The sequence below is a fragment of the Octodon degus genome, unplaced genomic scaffold, assembly GCF_000260255.1.
Source record: "Octodon degus isolate 3935 unplaced genomic scaffold, OctDeg1.0 scaffold00008, whole genome shotgun sequence".
In the NCBI taxonomy this organism is placed as follows: Eukaryota; Metazoa; Chordata; class Mammalia; order Rodentia; family Octodontidae; genus Octodon; species Octodon degus.
In genome coordinates, this window is record NW_004524584.1 from 10,725,503 (window position 1) to 10,738,723 (window position 13,221).

General features: G+C 39.7%; 1 protein-coding gene and 1 pseudogene across 2 annotated transcripts in view; one reads left to right on the top strand and one right to left on the bottom strand.

Annotated features, from left to right (window-relative positions):
* The window catches only part of LOC105743888, a 16,261-nt pseudogene extending 9,531 nt beyond the window's left edge, over nucleotides 1–6,730 (top strand).
* The window catches only part of Nek11 (NIMA related kinase 11), a 389,368-nt gene that overhangs the window by 155,120 nt on the left and 221,027 nt on the right, over nucleotides 1–13,221 (bottom strand). The gene's annotated exons all lie outside the window — the stretch shown is intronic.

Consider the following 13,221-nt stretch of genomic DNA (forward strand, 5'->3'; position numbering starts at 1 on the left):
GGAACTCGGCAGAAAATCCTACTTGGCGGGTGGGGTTGGGGAGGCACTGGGGAGTGGTGGGGCATGGCCCAAGGGGCTGGGAGAGGGTCCGGCCCACGCTGCGCCTGGGCTGGGACTCTGATCTTCCCTTTTAAACAATATCTCTATATATTGATATTTAAAATAACATTTCCTCCAAATACGTGTTTTTGAAAATGGAAGATATAAAAAATCATAAAACAAAACAAGTATTACTCGAAATAACACATACCTACACAAGCACATTCGTGTGTGTGTGTGTACACGCACACACACACACACACACACACACACACGGTCTTTTCTATAGAGATCTCTTCTTTAGATGTTTTAGGTTTTAGACACATATATGTATGGTATATACCTGTCTATCTTTTAGATATCTGAGATATACTACATATATAAGATACTTATATACACATCAATAAAAAATGCACATATATTTTATATGGATTTGTAAAAGCTCCAAAGAAACATAATTTTAATAACTGGAAAATATCACATGATAAAATTATGTGTTTCTCTATAGCTCTATGATCAGGGAGCTAAGTTGCTTCCATTTATTTTGTGTTATAGATATTATTGTACTCTTTAAAAGAAAACAAAGAAAATTGTACAAAAATATTACAATGACTGCCTATACAGATCTTTACTTTATGCCCCTGGGAAACAAAATTACCCTCTTCTTCGTCTGCCACGCCCTTTGCTCTGCACTCTCACCTACCCAAAGAGCTCTGCTCTCTGCACAACAAGCTACAATGCTTTTCTATGTTTTTGTAATCCTCTTGTCTACTAAAATTTGTTTTAAGGAAAGATACACCAGATCCATTAAATCCAAAGTGGATGTAAGGCTCATGCATTTCATAGGGGGTATAACTCCTATCGGGGGATTAATTTCTCTCAGCAGAAGCTCAGGCAGCAACAAGCAGGCATACCAAAGGAAACTGGACAAGGCCTTCACAGTAACAATCACTTTGTATGGATCTTCACTTAGCTGTCAGGCAGTTCTTTTTTTACTAAACTGTCCAAGTTACTTCCTCACTTAATTGCAAGTCATGGTTGAAGATTTAATTCCCCCACTAACTTCTTGCCACACACTTTTTCAGAGCTTCCTTTCAAAGCAGCTGATTGTTCAGCCTCTGCTTCTCCTGCCTTTCCATCCTGATTTGCAGATAATCTATTATGTAGCTGTTTTCTCTCTGCCTTTGAGATGACCCCCACAACTGATATAGTGTAACATACCTCCCCCCCAAAAAAAAACCCAGAGGTTTTTTATAAAACCTAGCACCTGTGCACTGAACTAAATCCCTAGCCCTTTCTAATATTTTTCATTTTGAGACAGTGTCTTACTAAGTCACTAACTTGCCCAGAGAGAGCTCAAACTCACCAATTGTCCTGTCTCAGCCTTCCAGAATCACAGGCAGCACCACCATCGGGACTTTATTTGATGGAATCTTCATCATTAATCTTCAGGTAAACTTTCTGTTGCTACTTCCAGAGAAAGTTCTTTTAAAAGATGGGTGTGCTTTTGGTTGAAATTTAAGGGCCAGCCAAATAGCTCAGCAGATTAAAGCACCTGCAAGTGGGTGCAGGGGCCGGGGGTTTGATCCCTGGGCCTGCCATTCCGGCCCTGCCCCGGGCACACTGAGAAGGGGATTGAGTCTGGGTGTGGTGGCACATGCCTGTAATCCCAGCACTTGAGAGGCTGTAAACAGGAGGATCACTACAAGTCTGATCTATGCACTGAGACCCTCTATACCCTGTACATCCTGTCCTAAAATACAAAATAAATAAATAAATATGAAACTTAAGCTAAAACTCTCCTGCTGTGACCTTGGCCATATACATCTGTCACTGAGGAGTATTCAGTCATTAGGGGCAAAGGTGGGTATTGGGGTGGGGGCTGTCACATCGTCTGTGGAACAAATGAATGGCAGGCTTATTTCCTCATCCCAAACATAGCATTGTGTTTATTAGTCTCTCAGGCTTTTCTAGCTTCACAGTAGGTCTCCCCCACATCCTGGGATAATTCACTATTCTTCTCAATTCTTATTCTGTAGTTTCCAAAGTTATGTATATTACAGATCTTGTGACCCTTGAGAAACTGGACCCTTTTATTGTGTAAGTTACTGATTAATTTGCCTTGGCCTTGAATTGAAACTATTCCTCACACTTCAGTCTACAATGCCTTTTCTACTCAACACCATGGATTGGCACTTACTGAAGCACATGGGAAAGAAGTACACCTGAAGTAATTCCTTTGAAGGATATGTTTTGATTTATATCTAGATGTCCCCAAGAGCCTCAGGTGCTCATAGGCAGATTGGGTGATAGGGGCTTACAGCTAACTTACTCTTAGGAGGTGGGATCGGGTGGGTCCCTGGTGGTGAGCCCTGGAAGGGTTTATGAGTTCGAAAGTGAACCATGGAGTTTATGACTCCAATGATAGCAAAATCTACCCCTTACTCCTACTGTCACTCAAGAAATATTTGAAGAACTTGAGTGTATAAGATATGGTGTCAGATGTATTAGTGATGAAGTAAAAGATGACAAAATTCAATCAAAATAATCATGTTTCCATTGAAGTTTCTAGTTCACCACCTTGATATTGTGAATCCTGTAGATACAGGAAATCAAAAGTTCAACTCAAATGCTAGCTTTCAATTGATACTTTTTAAATGTTCTTAAACTCGATGAGGAAGTAAAAAAAATCTATAATTAGCAAGTACTTTTACTTTTTGATCAACTTATCAATACAATTAAAGAATTTGAATTTCTAGAAAACACAAAACTCTCCTAAGCTTGAAAAACTCAATGACACAAAAAAGCAATTCTCTAGTCCAGAAAGATTTTATTTTTTGGTACCAGGAGTCAAATTCAGGACCTTGTGCTTGCCAGGCAGGCACTATACCACTGAGCTATATCCCCAACCCAAGGAAGTTTTTATATAAGAATTATTTTGTTATAACTTAACCCTCTTCCAGACACAAGGGAAAAGTTTCTCAAATGTTTTCACATATGAATGTTCAATAGCAAAACATGGTAATAAAAATATAGTCCCCAAGTCGATGTAGATACACTTATAGTTATACGGCATCTTATACTTCATCTTTCATTCTTAGAAGCAAAGCCCAAATATTGTCATCTGTGTACACCTAAGACGTGCTTTCTTTGCTATTGTCTGTGAAAACCCAAACTTTCATTGTAAAGATGAAAATAGAATGATATATTTTTGAAAATGCAACCCAACAGTCATGCATCATATCAATATATTGACATTCTTCCTATTTATCATCTAGAGCCCCTAGGACACTTTCTGCTACAAGCCACTAACAATGTACATAAAATAGTTTAAGTAAAATAACTTTACTATATTACTTGTCACATATCTCCAAAGCTCTCTTTTTCTAATAATGTATGTGCTTACACTCTTTAGCCAGAATTCATGAATGTCCATCTTAAACCAGCCCCCAGCAAGTGGAGTATGATGTTCAAACTGGCTGGACTTCATCTGTTTTGATCCAGATCCTGAAGGAATGGTGCTTCCTGGTGCAAGGCTGAGGTCCCCACAAAATGAGGGTCACAGCTTAGTAAGAGCATGAACTTTGCAGTCAGCCAGCTGAAGTTTCAATAAAGCTCTGCCATTTGCAGTTTTGTGTTTTGAGAAAATGACTTAACCTAGCCATCCCTCCATTTCCCCTTCTCTAAGATAGGCTGTTGGAAGAAGCAAATATGTTAGCATTTGTAAAGTGCAAAGATCCATGCCTGGCATACATTATGGTAATTAAAATCTCCCCGAATGGCTGTTAGTATATAACAAGCACGTACAGTATCCTGAAGTGAATCCAGCTTAACTTTGTGCTCAAATTGTTGGAATGGACAAGAGCAATCAAAGAAATCTCATCGGAGGAAGTTTGTTTTTCAAGCTGTTTCTGACAATCTGGTCAAAAGCACTATTCTTACTGCGAGCCCAGCGAGAATGGTGAAGCAGCAGAGGCAGGGCAGCTCTGCTATGTGAATCAGGAACAAACAAGTAAGAACCCACCCATGGAAGAAGACTGGCATAAAAGCTTTGCCCAAGTCTAAGAATATTTAGCTCTTATGTGGATAAACATGAAGAGAAAAGAGCCCCAAAAAAGACAAGAAAGGGAAACATAAAATAGTGCAACCCTCTCTCCTGTACTTTCCACAATGAATCTCTCTTTGCTAAAGGAGTCAACAGATACTAGAATTACAGGTTGGGGGAGAGAAGTATTAGGTTAAGAATGCTTTGATTGGAGATGATAAACCAACAGGTAAGGGTTTAAGTTAAAAAGTTAGGCAAATGAAAACAACTTATATTGTTCTTGTTGAAGCTGAATATATGGATAAATAAGGGAAAGAACTAGCAATGATATCTGTAAAATGGTAGCTACATAAAATATTGTATTTTGTGACAAGTAAATATGGATATATGAATAAATAAGTGAATGGAGAAGTGTATCTATCTTCCATAAACTTTTTTAGGATGAGAGCTCAGTTTGGGTATCAAGAGTCCTTTAGAGATCACATGTCTATCTTTAGAATGTCTCAAGAACCTCTAGGAGAACTATTCTGCTCACTGGTCCTTCACCTTGAAGCAGTATAAACTCAGCGATCTGCCTCTATCTGCCCTCCTTAACCCTGTCCTGGATGGTAGGCTAATGCTGGCTTCCAGAGACATATCCAAAGAGAAGCTACCAATACACCTATAGACAGCTTCATAGCTACAGAAGGATCTCATGTTTCCTCTGGCTGAAAGCTGCTCTGAGTGAGTGGGAAGGGAATCATGGATGCCTTCATGGTATGCTGCAGGGCCCAACACCATGTTCTCTGTCTGCTGAACTGAGCAGGCACAGATCTCTGGATACATGCACAAAGTAGGCATAACCTTCCACGGTGGCTACAGTCATAGAGAAGTTCTCAACTGAGCTCCATTTTTCCTGTGGCGCAAGGCATGTGGTCATACTCATCTGTTCCTTAGATCAGTAGACATGTTGTGCTTGCATGAAGATGATTTTTTGATCTCTTTGCCACTTCTCCTTTCAAAACTCTTCTTCTTTCCTCCTCATCCATGGTTGTTCTTGTCTCAACGTTTCTTGCTGAGAGACTGCACTGGAATGTACTCAGGACTTCCATGAAGCTATAGTCAGGCACCAGCCACAAGAAGACAGAAGGTGGCCTCAGTACAGGCTGAGAACCTACATGGTTCATATATTTATAAGAATATTGCAACTCAGTTATAGTTAAATATTAATTTTCCTTTCTTGATGGCAATGTTAACATGTTGTTTTTATGAAGATAATATCTGCATACATTGAGATGCACATATCACAGGTAAACAACTCTGTAAGTTTTCAAAAGCACATATGCAAAAAAATAAATAAAAATAAAAAGTACGTATATCTAGATAGGTGATATCAAAACAAAATAAAGAAGTCTCTGTCACTCTCAGCAGTAACACTGGCTCCAGTACTATCCAGGCCCTTTGCATCATGGCTACAGAGGCCTGACTGTCTAGATGACTGAATGTGGTAAACCAAATCCTGGGGAATCAGTTCTCTAGTTTCTTTATCAGGTTGCCTCCCCCCCACACACACACCTTCTCAAAACAAAGTCTTTCACTTCTGTGGATGAATGGTGGGATCTTTCTCTTTGCCCTGATGCCCTCAATGCATCCTTCCTGTTGCCCCTGACTCAGATCACTTGGCTTCTTTTTTTCAATGTCAATCTTTTCAGCAACTAAGCTTTCCTCTAGGTATATAGGGCCCAAATTTTCAAGAGCTTCTTTTCTGGGCTTTCTTGGCAGCACAAGGAGGAATCCTGTGGCATAGATGAGTCGGTTTCCAGGGAGGCGGCGTCTGTCACAAATGCTCTCTCTCCCCCAGCGGAGCTTATGGCAACGATCCAGATATTGAGAAGGCTTGGGCTTTGACAGCAGTGCAGCATGCTCAAGTGTAGTACAAGCTGATTTCATCAGCTGACCCGCAGTTCCTGAAACTCACAAAAGTGGATGATCAGATCTACTCTGAATTTTGGGAGCATTTTGAGAAACTCAAAGTAGATGTGTTGGACCCAGAAGAACTGAAAGTGGAGGCCATTCTACCTCAAGTTTGGCGATATTGTAGAAGACTACAACTATGGTCCTTTGCTGTGACTGGATTGTTCTCAGGGCTACACAGAGGAAAATACAATCTTTGCCCCCACGATACAGTTTTTTGCCATTGAAATTGCTCGGAACCAAAAAGGCTATACTAAAGCGGCTTATATCAGCATTCGTGACAAAGAAGGCATGAAGGGAGCCAATGGATGAGAGCATGGAGGAAAGGAAGGAGCTGATGGTGCAGAAGAAGAGAAAGTAGATAAAGGAGCAGATAGTAGAGGAGAAAAAGAAGGTGTCACCAGAGGAGGAGAAAAGGAAAAGTGACAAAGGAGGAGAAAAAGAGAAAGAAGCTGACACATCATCCACAGCTGTGAAGCATCTGAGTAAGGTAGACAGGGCCTAGGAGGCTGGAGGCTGAGACTCAAATGGGGCTGCAAGGAGCATGGTGCTCCTTGCCCAGACCCCTCTGTTTAAATGTATGTCCTGGTCAGTGGCAGGACACTCAAAGAGCATCTGGCTAGCCTGAGAATCAGGAGCTGCCCTAGTGTTCCCTTTGTATGAAATGACTTGAAAGACTACCAGTCTTTTTTTTTTTTTTTTTTTTCATTACCTGGGATTGAACTCAAGACCTTGGCCAAGCAAGCGCTTATTCTATTGAGGTATCTCCCTGGCCCCAGGTCTCAGTTAATTGTTACTTGATGCCTTGTTTCTTGACTCTCAACTGCCAGCCAAGTAAAAAGCTTTGTAAATAAATTCCTCTTAGTTCTTAAGATTATCCGTATATATTTGTGGCTTCTGAGATATATTTGTTGTTATAGAAACTTCAAATCTATAATCTTATGTAAAACGATTGTAAATCTTATGTAAAATGATGGATGCACATTTCTTAATTCTCAGTTTTAGCCTGAGTGAAGTTCTCTCAGCCTGTTAAGTTTACCTGGTCCTAGGATTAGAAATCCTTATATAACAGTTGATTCTTGCCCTTAATGTGTCTATACCCCTCTGCTCTATTTGATATATGTGATTAAAAACTTGATAAGTACTCTGTGGGGACAATAGCAGTAGACTGAACCTGTGAGAATAGAGAAGGCATCTATATCATACTGGACCTATTTCAGCACTTCTATTTTGATAGCTAGGTTCTTCTCTGAAAGCTAGTAAACAATAATCACCTAGCAAAATGTGAAGCGTGGTAGTGATTTCTCTTTTATAATGCTGTGTATGATAACATATATATTTATATAGTAAACCATAATAGTTTTAGATATTTTGTCAGACTCCAGAAATAAACTTTGGTTTTGTAAGGCCAAAAAAAGTTTCTTTTCTGGTAAAATTAAAAAATTAAAATCATTCAGGTGTGCAGTCTGCTTTTAGTTCTCAACATAGAGTTGGCTGAAAGCCCCTGACAGCACTCATGTTACAACTAAACACTGGGCTCCCTTCAAATTGCCTGTACCAGGTTGACTAATCTACCACCTTTAATCCCAGACTCCTGCAAAGCCTCAGGACATGAGCAAAAGGTAGACAAATTTCCTTCCAGACAATAACCCACACAGCCTAGAGTCCAACTGCCAATGGAGTCCTTGCTGCTGACTGAAACCTCTTGAGTCTGTTTTTTACTTTCTGCTTTATTACCATTCTCTTTTGAGCTTCAGCCAGAATCCCTCTTCAAGGTGGCTTATAGAATTCTAGGGCTTCTCTGGCCAGTACCTCCAAATCTTTAAACTCCTCTTGTGAACCACTTCCTAAGGCTTCTAAGCCTTAGCTCAGGCAATAATCACAACATGAGCTCATTTCTCTGGCATCAGTATCTGTCTTAGTCACTTTGGTCATTGCTGAGACAAAATACTTGACACCTGAAACTTAAAGGAGGAGAGGTTTATTTTAGCTCACATGTCATTCCATATTCAGCTGGCTCCAAGGCAGAATGGCACAGCAGAGAAGCACAGCAGGGCAGAAGTTGCTTAACTCATGGTGAACAGGAAGTTGGGAGTCAAGGAAGAAACTAAGGAAGGAGTTATATCCTCCCAGGTCAAGTCTTGAGTACCCTGCCTCTTCTGACCAGATTCCATCTCCTAACACCAAGATAGCGATAGCACGCTCTACTAGTTCTGCCTCTGAAAAAAAAAAAATGAGGCTTTAGGGGAGACATCCACATATAAACCACAGCAGCAGGTCTTCCTAACCCTTCCAAATTTCATAGGCTTGGTTGTTTACTCTGAGATGAAGGATTTTTTACTGGGAGGTCAGTTACAAACTATTGTTAAAATCCACTGGGGAGAAGGAGGCTTTGGAAGTTTCAGAAGTAGAGATACTAAGTTGTGGTTATTTCTGTACCTAACTTGAAGCATGTACAGAAATAATAGATTTTTATCAAACTAATAAATTTTCAATCAGACTAATAGATTTTTCTTAACAAATTGGGAGGAATACGAGTAAAAAGAGTTGAGTCAAGTTAACTCTAGAGAAGATAATTTGGATGGGACTGGGGTGGTCACATTACTTATGGATGTCTATTAGAGGTCCACATGATTTCGAACTCTACCCATGGGCAAACTGGATTCATAAATCTAGAGTTCTGGAGAGACATAAATGATTCATAAAAACACATTAAGGAAGTGTCTGCCAATAGATATTCAAACACGTAAGGTGGAGATGTCCACAAATGTAAAACTGTGTGTTTGCTCACTACCCTACATACCTAGTGCCTAAAACACTCAAATACCTAACATAAGTAAATGCCCAGTGGCAACGCATCTACCTTTTTTTCTGCCAGCTGCATTACCAAGCAATTATCATATCCACTCTCCTGCAAACTGTATCCATAACAGCCCTGGAAAATGTCATTAAGTTATAGAAACCAGAATATCAAGGTGACCTTACCCATTTTCTGCATACTCATGTGTATGCTTCACATCTCAGTTTGATCTCAGAAGTTAAGCCACTGCCTATACGCATTCATAATTTATGAGAAGGCAGCAAACGCTCTTAGCACAAAGCTGGAGGACAGGGCTGAGGGCAACATTGTGGGAGCTGCCCCAGAGTCAGGAATCTGAGATGATGACACCTATCTCACTACACATGGTTGCCTTTTGTCCTAAAATGTGTGTACTGACAGGAAAGCAGTCACATCCGACAAGTTCAAACTGCACACAAGTCCCCCCTTGGCTCCCATAATGCTAAATGCCTCTGTTGCTGAATTCAGAATTGCTGAAATGTGACTGTCAATGTGTCTACATCTCACTGCTAATGCCTTGTTTACTCCGCATTATTAAAACCTAACTGCTGCTGCCTCTTATTAATACCCAAGTTCCCATTAAGTCAGAGCTTATAGGGTTGTTTTAGGGTTTCAAAGATAGTCTTAAGCATCTGATGACCGAATTCTTAAGACGTTTTGGATTATAGTTTGAAAATAAAGAGATAAAAGAAAAAAAGAAAGTGGAGCAGATGGACTGCAGAAATGGCACCTACCCAAGAATGCAAGGAAATGGATTTTCCAGGTACTAGCGGCCCAATATTCTCTCTGCTGTACCCCATATCCAAAGTTTCAGCAGTTTGGACAACAGAAAACTGCTAAGGCTCATGGGACAAAAAGAGACAGACTTTTCCAATTCCAGAAGGAAGTCGTGATGACACACACCTATTTGCTGATGGTTACTCTTCAACTCCAGTCCTAGCGTTACTCTCACTTATATCCCAGAGTACAGAGGAGATGTTTATCGTAGTTCTAGTAGTAGAAGTATCATAGTAAGTAGAACTATCCTTAGTCTTGTGTTTAAACAAGAGTTTAAATCCTCAGATTATTAGTCCTTTGTCACACATCTTTGTAGCCTGGCACACAGCTCAGGGGACACAGATCGAGAAATGACTCTATGGTTTGCAATAACTGGACAGTCTGCTTCTTAGAACTAACGAGTCCTTGAGGTCCTAGGCACTTCTTTTCTTTTCTCTTACTAAATTCTACATTAAATCATATACTCACCTGAAATATATAATAGTTGCATCAGTACATATTTTCTTGTTCGAATCTCAGGTCTGCCATTGGACTAGATGACCCAAGTCAAATTAATTGTTCTGTTTCATAGTTCCTTAAATTTGTGGAATAGGGTGGAAGATGTAGACCCTATGAGACTCCAGATTAGCAGGTTACATAGAGAGAACATCACCTCCCACAATGTCTCAATGGATCACACTTCTTTCCTCCTAGGCTGGACATCATGAAGTGGTATCCACCCCCCCCTTTCTCAGAATAAGATGTTTAGAAATAAAAAATTGACTCTCTCTGTATAATTGAATAATAAAATAGTAAGATATACCATGATATTTTTCTGTTTTCAAGAGTATTTAGAACAATTTTCCTAGTTTTTAGGCCTTTTTTGATACTGTCTCGTCCAAGCTTTGATGACAGCTAAAGAGACACAAATTGGTCTGGTATGGAGTTGATAAATGGGAGCAGGCTAAGGGAAAGTACCGTCCCAGTTAGTCTTATTGGATGGTCAAAAATCACTCCCCCAGCCTCATCCCCCAACTCCAGGAACAGCATAGCAGAATTCAGGACATCTCAACTATAGATCACTGTCCCCTCACTCTCACACCAGCTGGCAGCCTCTACTCATCTATGCACATGAAGGCCATAGGTCTGTGATCTCACCACTTCACCACTGAAAGGAATACAGAGACTTTTGAATTCTTACTCGGCTTGGCTCTGTCTATCGGTCCTATCAACTCCCTCTTTCCCTTCATGTTTTGGTATTGGAGCAAGGGGTGTTGGAATGATCCTAAACAAAATGGTTAATCTAAGATCAAAAGATGGAAGGATGAAGGCCTTTTAGAAAGTGCACTGTGCTATGTTCCACAGGAAGGCTGCACTGGTCACAGAATGACCGGTAGCACACTGCGCTTTAGCATAGACAAGAGACAGCACAGAAGGAGGGGGAAGAACTATGATAAACAATATGCAGCATAATAATCATTGTCAATTGTCTATCACCTTGTTTTGTTCTGAAATTCTGTATCAGTCTTGTTTTTTTTTAATTCTGTTTAATTTTTTAAAAAAGAAAACAAACCAGACCATAGTTTTAATAATAATAATAATAATAATAATAATAATAATAATAAGGCCTGGGCTGGGCTGGGCTGGGGACAAAGATGGTAACTGGCCCACGATAGTCTCTCCTTTGAGGAATACACAATGAATCTACACAGGCAAACATGTGGGAGAAAAGGCACGCCAAGCTGGTAGTGCCCACAAGCACATTAGCAAGGCCAACTTCTTTGTAGCCTGGCACACAGCTCAGGGGACACAGATAGAGAAATGACTCTATGGCTTGCAATAGCTGGGCAGTCTGCTCCTTAGAACTAATGACCTCTGAGGTTAATTCAAGACAAAAAGTGTTTCCTGCCATATATGAAATTAAGTGAATTATGTCAGTTCATGCCACAAAAAAAAAAGAAAGAAAAACCAGGTAAGTTGGTGTCACTATTAGAATTCAAGAATTCTAGAATCTTCTATTAAAAGATAGTCAATAACCTGCATAATTTAAGTTTAATTTTCATGATTCAGCATTTTTCTCTAGAATTGGTAAAACAAATTTTGCCTTTTACATAGCTCAGGAATTCTGTTAAGTAAAAAGAGGTCTTGTTATAGCATCAGCTAACCCAATGACCCTAACTACTCCCTCATACCTAATGGATTTCCCGTATCATCAGTAGTAAGGGAAGGACAATCACTGTTCAGGGAAAAGACTATGTGGAAGAGGAGCTAAAAGAGAGTCCAGGCCAGCCTGTGCTGCAATGTGCGATGTTGTCTCAAAAACAAAACAAAAGCACGAGTTACATTCAGATGAATGTGTACTAGTACGCATTAAAATGAAATGAGTTATTAAACCACAGAAGAAATGGAAGAAAGTAAGTGCACATATTTCTACAAGTAAGAAGCCAATCTGAGGTTTCATGCTGTGTGAATCCAACTCTGTGATATTATTAGAAAGATCAAGCCTTGGAGATAGTGGGAAGATCAGTAGCTAACAGGGATTAAAAAGGCAAAGCACAGAGATTTTTGTGGCAATGAAACTATTCTCTATGAATTACAATGGATATTTTTCTAAATTCATATGATGTATAGCACCATGAGTAAATGCCCATGTGAACCACGGATTTAGGCTAACAATGACACATCAGTGTAGGTTCAGAGATGGTGACAGACATCTCACTGTGGTGCAGGATGCCATGATTCGGGAGGACTGTGCATGTTGGGACAGGCTATTTGGGAACTTTCTGTACACTTTGCGTACTTTTTCTTGAACCTAAAACTACTTCAAACATTAAATTTTTTAAATTTAAATATGAAACCGAGAGAGAGAGAGAGAGAGAGAGAGAGAGAGAGAGAGAGACAGAGAGAGACGAGAGAGAAAGAGAGAGAGAGAGAGAGAGAGAGAGAGAGAGAGAGAGAGTTCAGCTTTTCCATTTCCAAGGGCTGTGGCCTTGGAAAAGTTACCTTCCTGAGCCTTACCTTCTTCCTATATAAAGTTGTGATGTCTCAGGAGTCTCATCTTTCATGGGGCTGAAGTTAAGTAAGCACTTGAGATAAAATCAATTGTACACAAAACATCCTCTGCTGCTATTTCTTTTTCAAAAACCAAAGGAGACAGTTGACTTGCACTGAAGGGCTACACAGTACAGAAACTCATATCTTTAAATATTGTCATTTTAGGCCAACAACTCAAAAGAAAAGAGATTTATAATCTGAGGTCCAGGGATAGAGATGCAGCTAGGCTCTGGGTATTCACATCCTTCAGCTCATTCTCACACTGGGGCACTCACATATTTTTTTGTTTTTATTTATTTTTTTATTAATTTAATTGAGAAACAAATAGCAATGAGACAGTTTCAGAACCAATTAGTAGGACAGTTTCAATAATTAATACATTGCATATTATTGTCTTCATAGTGGTTATTCATAGTACAAGATGCAGACACGATATCCTCTCCAAACACTATTAGTACAAATCTTTCTTCTCATTGAATTAAGAGAAAGTAGCTGTATATCTATCCTAACTAGTTTGTATGTACAGATACAAAAT